The 16,169-nt window shown below is 45.4% G+C and overlaps 1 protein-coding gene across 5 annotated transcripts in view; it reads right to left on the reverse strand.

Annotated features, from left to right (window-relative positions):
- LOC122568978 (E3 SUMO-protein ligase EGR2) overlaps nt 1-16,169 on the reverse strand; it is a 234,639-nt gene that overhangs the window by 200,680 nt on the left and 17,790 nt on the right. The window contains exons 1-2 of one of the 5 annotated variants that reach the window (XM_043729390.1): nt 15,722-16,081; nt 14,888-15,637 (exon numbers count right to left, since the gene is read on the reverse strand). The exons of 2 other annotated variants lie outside the window; for them this stretch is intronic. The gene's annotated coding sequence lies outside the window, so the exon portion shown is untranslated. Of the gene's footprint in view, nt 1-14,597; nt 14,618-14,887; nt 16,082-16,169 lie in introns of those variants that run through there. 2 more of the 5 variants (XR_006317284.1, XM_043729392.1) reach the window with 2 other exon arrangements.

Here is a 16,169-nt window from a genome sequence, read left to right on the forward strand (position 1 = left end):
ACACGGCGACGCGTAGGACGAGAACTTTTTATCTTGGGGGATCGAGCGCGTATTCGCGCGGTTTCACGCGTTGGCGGACGGCGTAGCTTTCTAAATCACTCACTGCCACTCCATACGCTCGCCACGGGCTTTCTCTCTTTTTCCTCGGCTCGTCCTCGTCTCTCATCACCACTCTCTCGCCCTCGTCGCACATCGAGAGTAGTAACAATGTCCCGAATGACCGTCTATTTTCGAGTGGAGACATCGACCTCCCAGCGAATCGTAAAACCGTCAAAATGAATCCATTAAACCGGGAACAGGTACACCGACCAACTGACTAACAGCGTGGCCAGCGGGCTCGTTCCGTCGCCCCGAAGAATGCGGCAGGAATAAATCTTCCCCCGCATTTCTATATGCGAATCCGGAAGTGTTCGCCAGTGAAGGACGAAATTGAGATACGCTATCAGCGATGGCATCTAAGCAAATTAGAAAGCAATATCGGAAGGCAATACATTGCTGTAAACAGAAATCAGAAGTGCATATAAGGAATGAGCATAGGCAAACGAGGAACGAAGTGTACGAACGAAGCATCATCTTCGCTGTTCTCTGTGCAACGAGGAAACAGCTCTACGAATCAGAAAGCTACTTAACTGAAATACGACGTTCATGTTTCGTTATCGGTATACTTTAATAAATTGGGGAAAAATATCGAAACGATTGCAAAGAGAAATCAAAAGTTCATGTAAGAATCAGACAAACAAAACGCTCGTTGCTCTTGGCCTGAACTCTAACTGCGAACGGATCGGTAATAAACGCATCTTCGATTTTATATAATCACTGTACACTTTATTTCCCAGCCTTATCGTCCCATTTTATCTTACACTTATACACAAAGTAAATATAACGAGAAAAGGGAATGCTGGCTGGAGAAGTGGCTTAACACGTTTGCGACGTGATCCCCCGGTGTCGCGCTATACATTGTGTATATATACGGCTGCTCGTGACCACCGATGGTAAACTCATCCGTCAACTTTCTATACTATCTGAGATCTTAAAGTTACTAGCGAGACCCTCTATGTTGGTTATATAGTTGTTGAATAGATATGAGTTGATCAATGTGGCATTAATAAATATCCTAGCGTAGACGTCTTCGTCGTGAATGTGTTAAGTGATATATGACATTCATAATAGCGCTGTATTGTCGGTACATTTAAATAAATTAGAGAAAGAAAATGAAAATGTCTGAACGAAAACCAAAAGTTCCATCGTGTGGAAACGAGAAATGCAACGATATAGAGGAGCAGAGCTACCTGCAAAGTAATCGAACGAGGATCGAAATCTTATCTGAGAATGAACGAGCGAATGAGAAACGTAACGATAGAGAAAGTCGACACGCAGGATGACTGAACAGGAATCAAAATTTCGTATGGAAATAAAAAGCGTAGCGATAGAGGAAATCTAGCCGCGGTGCACCCTTCGTGCAGCAAGAGAGGAGCACCGTGGACCAAGAAGCAGCTTATCTACCGGTAACGAATGGGACAAGCCGCCTTCGACCTCCTAGATGGACTTTCGTCGTAAACCGAGAGTCCAGGAATTTAGGAATTCGAAAGGTAAAAGAATCAGCCGACGAAGGGGATTAGGGGTTGGGATCGAAAGATAAAGTCTGTGAAGATGATAGCGCGATGCCACTGCGTAGCTCTCGCGTAATTAGCGACTTCTATGGGGCAGCTGAACGAGAAACTCGATGGTTCTCAAGGCATCGTCGAGTCTTGTATTTTTTAGATGATCGGACAACGTTAGTGGAGCAAGTAGATCGACCACTTGATCCATATCACTCGATCATTGGTACAAATGGAACGTTTAACAGACGTTACTGTGATAAATAAATCGAGGCGTTTGATTTAAACTAACCGATAAACCTTTCGCGTTATCTTATGAAGCCACTTACAATTTTCAGGGACATTTCCATAGATTAGGTCGTTCCCAAGTGAGAGATACACACACCCGCAGCACTGATCCGCTATTGTTACGAGTCAACCTATTTCCGTGTCTGGTTAGCCGCTTCCTTGGAGATTGCGCTTAATTCCGAGTATAAAGCACTGTTATCGGAGAAGGACGTGGTCGAGAGGCATCCGGAGGTCCAACAAAATAGAGGCATCGCAGTGTGATCCACGACAAAATCTGAGATCAACATTGGTAGAGTGTGAAGTGAGAATTTTCGTTCTTGCAAAGTCACCGATAAAGGACTGGAGAGAAACACGGCGATACGATGACCGTGGAATCGTAGAGGTGGAAACTTTCCAAGGAGGAAAATCGAGATTTTGGTGTCGATGAACCAGATTGAGAACCCCTTTGGCAGAAGGGTCTCCCAGGATTCCGATGACAACGAGACTTTAGGAGGACGACCTACTTCGCTCGTTTGCATCGGACCCGAGGCGGCACGTCTTTTTTCTTTCTTTCCTGTTCCCTTCAAGACTGCCGGTAGCCGAGATGACGTAATGCAACGGGCCAATCGTTGCAAAGGGCAAAGTCCCGGCCAAGAAAGCCGGGAATGTAGCTTTTCTTATTTCGCGACGGTGGATTAGGCGTGAAAGGATGGAAGAAAAAAGGAAGAAATGTTCGCGTGGACGTATATCCTTCTCGAAGAAGTCGGAAATTGTATAACATTTGCAACAGTGTATCAGGTACTTGAAATTTCGATTTCGATCGAAATTCAATACGGAGAACGTGAAATAGCGCGACGAGCATCGATCGCTGACGAAAAGCAGGTACGCGCTTAACCATCATCCTACCGGATAATCTTTACGGCTTGGTGTGCATCGCTTTACGTATGCAGATCCGATTAAAGAAGATCGGTAGATGTAAATCATGAACAACAAAGACATACCTATTCACGTATAGGTACGCGGGAAGAGGAAAGAGGAAAATAGGATATGAAGAAATGATCGAATCGATTCAAATCGATCGTATCCAATGGCAAGTGATCGAATTCACAGGTTATCAATTCGGTTAGAATAACTCTTGCACGTCCTCTTTTGAAAAAAAGGTACATCCTATCATTTCCTACTCGATAGATTCAATGTATTTATTAATGTTGGCCCTGAACGCAATAAAAGAAAACAAGGTTCGATCACCCTTGTATGAAGCGTATGTAATTAGCGAAACTCTGGGACCGCGTTAAGTATAACGCTCCAGTTGCAGCTTTTTGCCGGCCGGTTGCATCGAAATTCCGAGCAACGAGAAAAATACAAAAAACGGGGATTACACGCGGGTTTACGCGCGAACCTGCTATAAAGGAAGTAGTAAGTAACCGTAATGAACGCCCGTTCTCTGTATCGAACGGTGTTCTCCTTCGATGTAACGACGTGCGTATCGAGAAACAATTTCGAAAGATCGTCGAGTAATCGGTACGTTCGATGGGTGTCAGTCACGCGAACGATTCAAAAATCAGGAAAAAGAATCACTCCCGTTGGTCCTCTGTTATTAACGTAACACCTGTTTAGAGAAGCAGCAGGGCATTTTTCAAGATGATTCGAAACCAGAGGAAAAATGTAGAATACGCGTTCGGTTTGTGCATCTGTTCACGCGAGTATCGCGTGTCTTTCGATAAGACTCGCGAGTGAGATTCAATTAACGCTGGAATATTCGCCTAGTCGCTGGCGATTGCCACCGTACGAAACAAATCCGTGAAATCTCGCGACACGGCAAGGTGTATAGATTCTATACGTTCTAGGTACATGAATTCCAATGAAACGTGTCTCGACGATTAGCGTCAATTGCGCGAGTTACGATGGCGCGTGGTCGGCTCGACTTTGTAATTACCAGACGCGTGCAAGTGTATAGTGTACGCTAGACGAAAGTCGAATTCAGACCTGGGCTATCCATAAGGCTCTATGTTCTTTCATACGGTCCCTGAGAAACATTTTTCTAGGACTGAAAACATTGATATAAATTTACGGAAACTGAACCGTTGCCACACCATAAAATATTTTTAAGCCACTTTGTACATAGATCTGTATCTAAACAAGTAATGAAAAATTAAAAGTTTTCCCACATAAACCGTACAGCAAGAATCAGTGAAACGTGACATAAGTGTCGTGCGATTTATGCACGTATTATGTGGAACATACACCCAAAGGAAATTCTAATACCTTGCGGTTTTGTATATTTACATATATATTTTTAGGTATAAAGTCAACTACTTTTTCTATATGTTCACTTATTTAAGAAAAGAGTCGCAAAAGATTGAATATTCCCTCAGACGATCGTTAAAGTGATTACTGTCGTGAGATTCGTATGCAGAGCTTACAAGAAATATTTGTGTAACAATTAATTAGGTACGAGGGTATCTAACTTTCTACCATTTAACGCGGTATCCTCGCGTGACTATAAAAATTTAAAAGTGAGACATAGAATCTCACAGAAAAGCATTTGAGAAATAGGCATACGTGCAAAATTCTTTTTATATCCACTTGATGAATATGTACTAACACCTAACTGAAAAAAGGAAAGAAATAAAAATTCGCAACTCAGACATAATTCGTCGCGCAAACCGAAAGTTCATTCGAGCAGCTTTTATATAATAACCGGTTGGGATCGGTGTAATTAACGCGGCTATGAGTGGACTCAATCAACGTTCGACAGCATCGTCGCGCTAGCGTTCGAAACTGGTTGTCAGCATTAAAGCTCGATCGTTCTCGTTCATTCATGACGCCGATCGGAAAATCCATCGATCGAAACGATGTAAAAGTGCGAACGGTAGATCGATCGACGCGATAATTTCTGCTGCACGGGCTATTCTCCGCAAAATGACGAAGGAAATCGGCGAAAAGGAAATCGCCAAGGAGAAAAAAGAATGAACTACTTTAATAAACCCTTATCGTGGTGCATGGTGGAACAGGTTGATTAGAGTCAAGTACCGATTATTTTCTCGCGGTCTCCCGATATTTAACGCCTCTCTATCGCGCGCTATCGATCGCAGGAATCTCGTATCGACACCGTCAATTCGAACCGATAATTATCGTTTGATTTGTTGTAGATACCCGCGAGGTTGATTTAGACGCCACGCTGGGCGGACCTCGAATTTCATCGTTGAATAAATCCCGGCAGTTGACAGCTGACGTCAAAGCTGAATGTCCTTCGTCGAGTAACTACGAAAAACAAAGGCGGGTGTTGTAGAAAAAGAGGATTATTACAAACAGATAAGAGAAAAAAAAGGGAGGAAAGGAAAAATATGGTGACATTGCCTTACGCCTTGCCTGACGCGGTTGTTCGAACCGGTGGCAAGCAGCGGCATCAACGCTTTCGTAGAGAAACTATCGAAGATCGATACCCTTTCGCTGCAGCCTCCGGAGGCGCATGAAAGTACCTTTTAAAGGCGGTGTGTAGCACAATGGAGAGTCGCGGAGACGGAACATAAGGCGAAGAAAAACTGTCGGTAGAATATGGAGGGCCAGCGCGGCGGCGGACGAGGAGAAGAAGAAGGTGGAACAAGGCGAAGAAGTAGCAGCGGAGAGAATTTATTGCCGCGCGAGAGACCGCGGGTCCCCGAAGAGAGAAGGCCGAGCATAAGCAGTTAGGGTACCTGCACGAACAAATAACGGAGAAGTGGGAGGGCCGCGATACCTACAAATGAGGGGCGAGAGAGAGAGAGGACCTGGAAGAAAGAGAAACCTCGAGGTCCACGCCGCTCGTAACAGGTGTACCAGAGTGAATCTCGGTGGATTGCCCTCTACGCCACCTGAGCCACGTGAAACTCGGATTTACTCTTGACAGTTAATGGCATAATTTTTTCCGTCCGCCAGGTGAGGATAAGGATTAATTAAAAAAGGAGAGGGATGGAAAGAAAACGCGCATGGACGAGCGGAATAACGTTCCACGTTGTTTTCGCGTCGTACTCCAAGGGAACGAATAATCTCGATACGAGATAAATCTGACGCAAGATACTCCGACGGTTTAAACACCGTGCAATTTATTAAGAAAAAAAAAAGAAGGGGGAAAAAATCCCAGCTGAGAGACCCATCCACGCAAAATTACTGTTTTTCGCGATTATCGGATTTTCACGAGACAGGTGTCGCCACCGATCAACGACGCAAAAAAAAAAAACGACATCGGCCAGCTCGAAATAACTTGTCAGAAGTATATACTGCACACGACCATCTTTTTGGGAACCACTGGCTGCAACAGGCCAGAGAGAACGTCGAGCGTAGTAAGCCCACTTGGAGAATCAGCAGAGTACCAAGATTCGATCGTCGATAACGACCTTCTCTCTGTCTCGCTATACACGAGCATATGTGCAACAGCGCGAGGGGGTAGACTGGTCGTTCTTCATTTTCGGCCAAAGGCGCGTGTTCGTTGGCGGCTATCGATATCTCGATTCGTTTTCATCCTGGCTGGATCTATCTATCTGCCCACGCATATCGGTGGTAGTTCCTCGACGTGAGAGGAAGCGAGACCAAAAACTTGTTGGCGCGCGGATCTTACAAACGCGAAAAAGAAAGGAGCGGCAAGGAAAATAACGTCGATGAAGAGACTCGGAAAACGAAACAGCGATAGTCGAAGGGAGAAGAAGAACGAAGACGAGACGATCGGCAACGACAGTACAGGCATTGCGGGGACTCGTTAACTCCGGTAGCCAGCCTCTTTGGCGACTTCGCGATTGCGGCAGGTATGTACACCTACTTAACGACCCGGCCCAACCCAGCTACCTGTTCGACCATAGAAAATGATCGTTTTCCTAGCGCCGGCGATCGTTCAGCGGTCGTTACGGAAGCGAGTAACCGCAACTGAGGAACAAGCACCTCTGCAATAACCGGACGAACACGCAGTCTTCAGCATCCAGACGAAGGGAGGCCAGAAATTAACTTGGAATTACGATTATCGATCGTGAATAGAATAACGATGCTAATCGATCGAAAACGCATTTTTCACCCAACACCCATTATTTCCCTCCCTTCGTGTTCTCCTCCATTTTATACGTTACACGTTTATTCTGTACGTATTTTTTGTCGTTACACGAGGAAGATGTCGATCGATCCAAATAAACGAAGAAAGAAAGGCAGGTTCTGAACGTTCGACGATGACTCGCGTACGGAGAGCCGGCCAACGTAAAGCGAAGGGTTGCACGGGATTGCACGTGTGCGAGCCGCGCGAGGCGCAGCCTCTGAAACGAGATGCGCGACCTTGAACTCGAACTCCAGGGTCGATCGATAGGCGCCACGCGCCTCTCCTGACCTATATAAACACGAGGAATTCCGGGAGAGAACGCGCCGCCGGGAAAACGTGCTCGTGACTCGTTCTCACGAGCCGCACGAGACTCTTTCGTCTATCGTCACCCTGATCGCGAGTACATAAGAAGACGATCCTGTAACCGAATTTAACGCTTTCATAACTTGTTCGTAATAAAAGACTTTGACGTCTGACTCGGTTTTCACTCGTTTCGCGTCTTTTACGATTCCATCGCTCTGTAATATCTTCTGGCGTTGGATATAACGCGGGAATTTGACAGTATATCCGGTGGAATGGCAGAGAATCGAAGTCAACGATAGTAAAAGTTTGAACGTTGAAAACGATTATGTCGATCGACACGGGAAAAAAGTACGAAAGGCAAATGATTCTGTTTTGAAAGCAAAGTCAATCGCGCTTGGCAGCTAACTGGCTCGCGTGGGTGTTAATTACTCTGTTAAAACCAACTCGCGTTAGTGGGTGTATTACACGAGATCGTGAACATGAAACATCGACGGATATGAGCGAGTATCGGTTGGCTAACTTGTACGTAGTGCGCGTAAGGTACGCTGATAGATACAGTTTTCGTGATTTTTTCCCAAGTTGATACGAAACCTCCCGCGTCTCTCGATTCAACCTGTCGATTATATACCGTGTAATATGTACATAGTTTCAAGCGGCCGTCACCCGTGGTACATGTTGCAAGACGGAAATCTACGTCGATTCGATCGTAAATCTCTCGCGAATATGAAATCTCCGTACGTTCGTTTATGGTTTCGCGCGGAGATCTACACGACTGCTATATGTAACGTGACCTGCACACGCTACTGTGCGGTTAATCATGTATTTGCAGAGTGCAATAAAGATTTGTTACACCGTCTTCGACGAAATCGTACCACGATCTGCAAACAACATCTTAATTCAAACGATAAATACAGCGACATAAAGATAAACGAAATTTCCGATAATAACAGACAACCGAAAAGAAAAACAGTCCGTCGATAGAACAATTAATTAAATCCACACGCTGCCCAGACTCTTGTTGAAGCGGACACTTATTAACTGCAAACTACGCTCGTCGTAAAATCTGCATAATAACACGGTAGATTTAAATACCCCTTCGTTGAAGCGCGGTTTGCCTTCAAACTTGCAACATTAACAGTGGTTTTAAACGACGACAGCTTGCCGACGAAATTGTTAGTATCGAAAAATCGGACAGATTACGTGAGTTATACGGATTCGTGGCGGAGATCTATCCGTTTAGAGGCTGGCACAATTTCCTACCGGCAACCAACGAGAACGCTATTGATTTCTAGAGGAGCAGAGCACGAGACGAGATAGCCTCCGGTGTGCATCCTACCGTACGACCCAACCAACCTGCAGCCTGGCTACCGCACGGGGATGATTCACGGTCAAGGACGTCGTAGCAACCCCTCCAGCTTTTCTCTGGCGCAACCCTCGCTTTCATCCACCAACGCCAGGTAATCCCTGTGTAACGCTTCACGGTACGGTTAACAACTCTATCCCCTTGCCTCTGTGCTATCGCCGCTTCCATCTTCTCGAAACTCCACCTCTTTCGCGTACGTACGCCGGTAACGCGTATATACGCATCGTACGAATCGAGAGATCTGAATTTATAAATTGAGATAATAAAATGATGAAAAATATATATATATATGGAAATACAGGTTTTTATATCGCGGTGAATTTACAAAGGAATATTTAAAGTTTCATCCGTTCGTAGTTTTATCGAAGTTTCGTTTTGATAGAAAGGAAGGAAACAAAATGTACGTGTCGCAGCGGAGAAAGGTGGATTAGCATAACGGTGAACGTCGACGTTGCCTCGAACGAGAAGAAACGAGAATTTATGCCACGTTTCCAGCACAGATTCACGAGGACAATAATTCGACGGCACGGCGAGTCCAAAGACGGGTCCATTCGCTCGAGGACACAGAAATCGAGAGAGAAATAGGCAGCACTTTACGCAAGCCAGTACTTTCCACATAATTCTCGTCGGAGATCGACCAGGGACAACCGGAGGATAATATATCGTCAAAAGGGATTGGTCGTATGTTAACCAGCGTTACACCTGCGAGCCGATGAAGAAACTCCATGGCCAGCCACCTACGCGCGCTGCCTCGTCCGGGTCTTTTACCATCTGACCGACGAATTAGGTAGATAAAGGTTCACACGGGCTTCGCTGTGCGCTTCTACCTGTTTCCTCGACTCGTTCTTCTGCTTGTTTCGTTTATAACTTTAGATAAACCGTTGTCATCATCGCTGTATCAGATTGAGTTTTGCATTTTACCAAGTTGATATTTAGAATTTTTTATTACCGTAAATGTAAATGTTCGTGTAAATATCCATGTACATGGTTATTTAATTATAACTGTGTATCGTGTTTATACAAATGAAGACCACAGAGGAAGAACGTAATAAACTATATTTTCCATTCTATCAAAGGCTAACAGGTTTAAAAGTTAGCACGCTATCATAATTGTTCTTGGTATTTAATTTTCAGACTAAATATATATTTCAGCATCCTCTTCGTAATTTAACAAATATTGCTTATCATAACGTGAAAACATTGAAAATATTAAAATACCAAAAGGTATTGCTTATCTCAACAATTGTATCTTTGATCGAACCTAGAGCTTCTTTCCAGTTTCATACGAAAATATTCAATTTTATTTGAAATATTCTTGTTTAGTCGTAAAGTGATATCAAAGTAAAAAGGTCAACAAAACTGTACTTATCGTGCTCTTTTACTATGATCTTCAAATACGCGTATTTGCATTTATAGATGCTGTGCAAGAAATCGTTCGCGCAAACACCGTGCACCACCTCTAACCTAAATTTCGTGCTGGGTTTTTCACCGGCTCCGCCTCATTTCACGCGGGTCAAACGTATCATTCGATCCTTTCTTCCGTCAAGACGTTGTTCAGTTCATTAGACCATTAGTCTAACAATGCAGAGTGTGTCCTTTATGTGGCGTTTACATTTGAAACGTAATAGCCACGTAGCTCTAGCGTGAACTACGAACGCGAACCAGGCTACAATTTGCATGACATATCTCTCTCTCTCTTCCCGCGATGCGTACTGTCTTTGTACACGCAGGTGACAATTCACCGCGTGTGTATCATCGTGCGAGATTTATCCTCGCGCGCGATTAGCATAATGGTCGATCATTACGACGCCGTTGTCCAATTTCCGTGGGCGTACGTTCGAAATTGCACCAGCTACGGGCCAAAGGACAAAAGATCGAGCTGATATTTGCTACAGATCGAAACTACGATCGAGTAACGCTCCTTATAAATCTTGTATAAAGCGTATCCTGTTAACTCTACTGCGTTCTTTCCAGCCAATTGTATATCTTTAACGTTGCAAGAATATCTCTGGTTCGAGCAAAGTACGATGGAATTATTATTGATGCATGATTTTTCACTTCAATCTTATGTTAAACAATTTTCGAAAATTCTTGTAAAAAGTCTTGTAAAAATTTGAGAGATCCAAGCGAGATTGAAATATACAAATTTAACGATCGCAGCAGGATTAATGCGAAAAGAAGCAACGAGTCTTCTTTGCGCTGAAATGAACAGAAGAAAACGAGATGATTTGGAAAAGGATAGGCCCAATTGAAAGGAAAGAAATCTCAACTTGTATCTTCACGATCTGGAATTTAAGCTTTAAAATCACGTCCCCATCTCGAAGGAGGTACATACCAGAATTGTAAGTTGCTATAATTTCAATAAACAGCGACAAATCGTTCTGATCCTTTTTATTTTGCTGTTCGAGCCGGTTCTCGCGTTAAACCCACTATCAAATTTCCACAAACTACCTTCATACAATCACATCTTTATATAGTCAGACACGATCCAGTTTCAACATCCTGTCCATAGCCGCGAACATACCTACAATTTACCGTAGTCTACCGAACGGGGGTCGTTAAGTCGTTAATCGGCGGCCATTACGATCGTCGTCTTTGTTATCGTCTTCGTCCTTCACAACGCGTCAACGATTGGCTACCGAGATCAGCACCGATACAGGGCTAGGTCTCATCGAATCCACACTCGAATGGAAACAACGATCGTCCTGTATTGCCTGGAAACTCAACGATCGGTATACCCGTGGGGGAACTGCAAAGACCAACAGATATGGTCGAATCAGGTCTCGATATCGGTCTATGGGTATAGGTAAATGATCAAGTGGATGACTACAGGCGTTTGATTAACCGCGGTAGCCGAGAAATCACCAACCAGCTACCAGGCCATCGCGTCGTTCGCGCAATTACATCAAATGGATTTGCTAATTGCGATGCCGCGCTGCGCCACGAGAGATTGATCATGTTCGACCGTGCCGCACAAACGGAACGCGTACGATTCTGATTCACCGGGTCCGGATATTTCCTTCGTCTTTTGTTTCGCTACGTAAGCCTGCGGCCGTCGAAGAAGACATTGTATCATTGGAGTCTGGTTCGATCCGAGTTCGGTATACATTTGTCGATACAATGTGAATACGTTTCTATCGTCTATAAATGAAAATGCAGAGCTCGATGATCGAAGATGATATCGGAATGGACAACGAGCACTACTCGATACTGGATATACGTTACTCAATTCGATCTAGACGAGATTCTAGAGAATAGATCGTCGAATTTCTATCGGAATGCGCGATTTGGTCACGTGCGTGAGATAAGAAATTCGGCAGAATTTTGCGAAGTAGAAAACACGGAAACTGAAAAGAAAGAACGGTAGCGTACGTTCACATATCCATTAGTCTCGATGTACGTTTCTCGATTCGGACGATCCGGGAGAAGAATCATTGAATATCTTTGGACGAACTAAATACGCGTGTCCTAAACGAACGAATCACAAGAATAGAATAGACCTTCGCTAACGCAGCCACGGGAGCGTTCGAGAAGTGCGTTGGAACGTACGGGAAAGAAGAAAACTCGCCACGAACGACAAGACGCGTAATCGTCTTCAGATCGGAGCCGGAGTATAATCTTATCGTGGCGATAGCGCGTACTTTAATCCTCGCTTATTCTATTTCTGTACAGTGACTGCTCCCGCGTGTCGGTGGAAGCGAGATGGCCTGGCAAGCACGATGGAAAAGGGTGAAAAGGGTGGAAGGGGAGGGAAGATTGCAGGGGCTGCGTCAGGGAGCGCACCGAAAGGCCTTGGATCTGCATAGCAAATTGGCGATCGATATACGGTCACCGTACGGCGAATCGCGCGAGCCTCGAATTAAAGCTTATAACTTTCATGTCCGGCGCAATGTATCATTATGCGCAGGGCGGCCCTGGTCTTGATGCAGCTGCCCGCATGCGGCGCGCAAACGCTGCACCGCCAGCAACCGGCGGGCGCGAATATGTGCATAAAGCACGATAAATCGTCCGCATAGATACGGATCGACGAATGACAAGTCGCCCGATGGGCGGCGCTCCGCGATCCTTTTTACACCGTGGCGACCTCTCGAGAAGATCGGTCCTCGAAGAAATTGCGCAATCGTCAGGAAACGGCGAGCGACACGTTTCTCTATCCTAGCTGAGACCCAAGAGGGAGACGAGGAGGCGAGGAGGCCCACTTCTAGCGGACAATTAGACCGTTAGATCGATGGAATCTACCTATGCTACAATCGCGTTGTGCACGCCTGTCGCGCGTATCAACTATGCACATTGCAGTAACGCGGCGCACAAAAAACACCGTCGCGCATATGTTCCCCGGCGTAAACTGTAATAATAGCCGTTCGTCGGTATTAATGATCAACGAGTTCGCGCAAGTTAGCTCGTATTGAATTGTGAATTGAAAAAAAAGAAAAGAAAAAAAAAAAATAAACAGGGTTCGAGAGCGGTTTACGAAGTCGACGAGCAAAAACAATATTTTCTCGCAGCGGCACTACCGCCGTTCGAGGAACCACCTGGAAAGAAGCACTCGAGAAGGATCGACAAGAAACGTTCTTGTTGTTCGGCGTGTTTGCAAACGAAACCGGACAGCCGTGACACCTGACACCTGGTATACCGTCTCGCTTTTTCACCCGCCGAAAGAGAAACGCTGGACTTAGTCGCTTATCGATGTACACAGGTCCGATTAAGACAATAGAGCGTACGGTTCGCACGATTCGCGTTCCATTGGCCGCAGCACGCGTGAATAAACTTTGATTACACTCCAAGCCGATGAATACGTCACCATCGGCGATTTTCTTTCACGTGACGGCCTTTAATGCGATTACTAACGTCAATCGTAGAAATGAGCAGATATATTTCTTATCCTAGACTCTGTGTTATACGCGTGAATCAGCTACCGAGTGAATTCAATCTACCCGATGTAATATCGAACGTAGAAAAGATAAAGTAGTATCGTCGGTGCGATAAAATCAGAATGCAGACGTTATACGTATATGTATATTATATATAGAAGAGCATCGAATAATTCTTTTACGCACGTGAAATTCTTCAAGAGGGCAACATTTAGCGAAATGCTCGCACGTTGGCAACATCGACACAAAGGATTAGCACGCGCGCGTCACGCTTAGCACGCGCATCAGAGTCACGAGCCGTGAAGGGACACGCGTAAAAGAGATTGGTCGTAGCAGATCGTTCTACGTGGCTGGGCTAACGCGCGTGTTCGCTCCACTTCCGATATTAAGCCACCCTCGCACGTGACGCTGCTACCTACGCCCGAAGATGGTTAACCCGCGACAAAAAAAAACTTTTTCATCGACACGTACACGCATGCACGAGTGCACAAGTGTAAACAGGTTAGCGATGGAAAAAAGGCAAGCGAACGAACGAACGGAAGATCCACGGTTCCATGACCACGTGAAACTTCCACGAGAGAGAGAGAGAGAGAGAGAGAGAGAGAGAGAGAAAAAAATACATAGTCGCCTCGGAACGTGAGTCGCGAGAAGTTTTGATCTGTCGATGATAAAATTAAACGAGCTTATAAATTCGTTGCGACGTTATAGGACGGAAAAGGTCGTGCGTGAAAAGAGATGTTCACGCGCGTCTGCCGTAATACGCGCATCCGCTCTACTTCCGACGCTTAGCGCCGCGACGCTTCAACGAGCTCGACGCGTGGCATTAAACCGCCCTCGCACGTGACGACGAGAGGAGAGTTGTGTGACACGGATTATAAATGTGTCCGACATTGTCGTCGAGGGTGAGAAAAAACGGCTTTGATATCAATTATTGGTTATCGTATCGCTTGCACAACGTTTTTTAACGTGAAATTTATTCTCCTTGGATCGTTGGTTTACCGGTGTTCGATATACCCATAAAGGATAGCGAAAAACAACGCTGGAAATGATTTCACGAACAACAAGTGAGGTTACACGCAAAAAGTGAAATGATCATTCAACTTTACATAGGTACATAATGTATATGAAAAACTTACATAACCTTATCGCTTGTAAAAGTGACATTCGTTAGAAGCGACTGATCGAATTGTTTACTTTCGAGTATCGGAAGGTATAAATCGACGGAGATGTGCGACGCGAACCTCTCGTCGGAAATTCGATAAATACGAACGATTCGTATCGGTAATTACGTTGTACAGATTTAACGATGATCGTATAACTCTGTCACATAGTCACTCGACCGATAGATAACGCGTGTATCTCGTGGCCGGCGTGGCGCACAATGTCAACGTAACGATGTAAAAGAAATTCGCCTTTTATGGCTTACCCGGTGATCGTTAAAGGCTGCCGCGCATCCGATGCTTTCAAAATTCAACTCCTTCGGTTCTGACACTTAAACGTGGCGATCTAGTCGACGGTTTCGTGGTATACTTCCGACGGTAGTAAATGTCACGGATCACAGAGGCAGGCACTGAACATAATTTCAAAACGAATATCGTTCGTTATCACAGTGGCGATCGTCTCCGAGCCGTCGCAACGAGTTTCTTTGCACGATCGTTAACACAACTCGGGCGGTAGAGATATAGACGACTATCAAACAACAATCAACACCAATAATACTACGATGATCGATCGTAGATGGAATATCACACACAATCCACGCTGCGCCCCTGTTATCTTTCCTTTCTCGTTCTCCTATCTAAACGGTAATACAGCGGCACGACACTCGTTTCTCTGTCTCTCACTACTTTAATTTCATCAAACAAAATGGCACTACGATTTTAAAGAGGAAAAGTTCCTCGTCGATCGACGATCGAGATCGTCAAAAGCGTATCCTTTGCTCGGTAAACACACACGTTCCTGCGAACGCACTTATTCCCAGTTCTGTTCGTGAGCTGCGCATAAACACGCTACGAACCGATACGTTTCGTAAACAATATACAACCAGGCACATCGAGATCACAGACTTCTTCGGTCCGTCGGTATCCAACCGATCGTGTAACTTCTCTTCTCTAAGATCACACCCCTGGCTCACCGACAGTTGATATCGTACTGTGTAAATTGTCGTACAGCGACGCTGTAAATGGACGTGAAAATTTCGATCGCGTGTACTTAACTTTTGAACGCGGTTTGCGAACGCTGTCGTCTCTCCTCAACGTACGAGATGAGAAAAAAAACTGTTTCTCTGCTTCGGTCACTCGGCGAGCGGGAAGGGGTGGTTCGCGACACGCAGCCAACTTCGTTCGTCTCTTCTTTCCTCGCGCGTTTACTCCTATACTCTGTCGTCTAATGGTTTTGTTTGTCGTTGTCGGTATTCTCGTGCGAGTGAGGTGAATATAAGGTGAGTGCGGTGGAAAGAGAGAATCTGAGAGAGGCGTTTGCGTACATTCACATATATGACAACACACCGACCCTTCCAGTAGCGCGGTCTCGCGCCGACTGCGAGACTACGACGGCTCGCGGGTTTCACCTTCGGCCGTGTTCGACTCCCTTCGCCCCTCTCTCTTTCTACACGTGCACAGGCCGCGTCCCCACTGATTTTCGTGTGTGCGAACCTTAACTCCCCTTCTCTCCCCACTGCTCGGCCCGTGACAGCTATCCCCACCACC

Source organism: Bombus pyrosoma, linkage group LG7 (genome assembly GCF_014825855.1).
Source record: "Bombus pyrosoma isolate SC7728 linkage group LG7, ASM1482585v1, whole genome shotgun sequence".
NCBI classification, from domain to species: domain Eukaryota; kingdom Metazoa; phylum Arthropoda; class Insecta; order Hymenoptera; family Apidae; genus Bombus; species Bombus pyrosoma.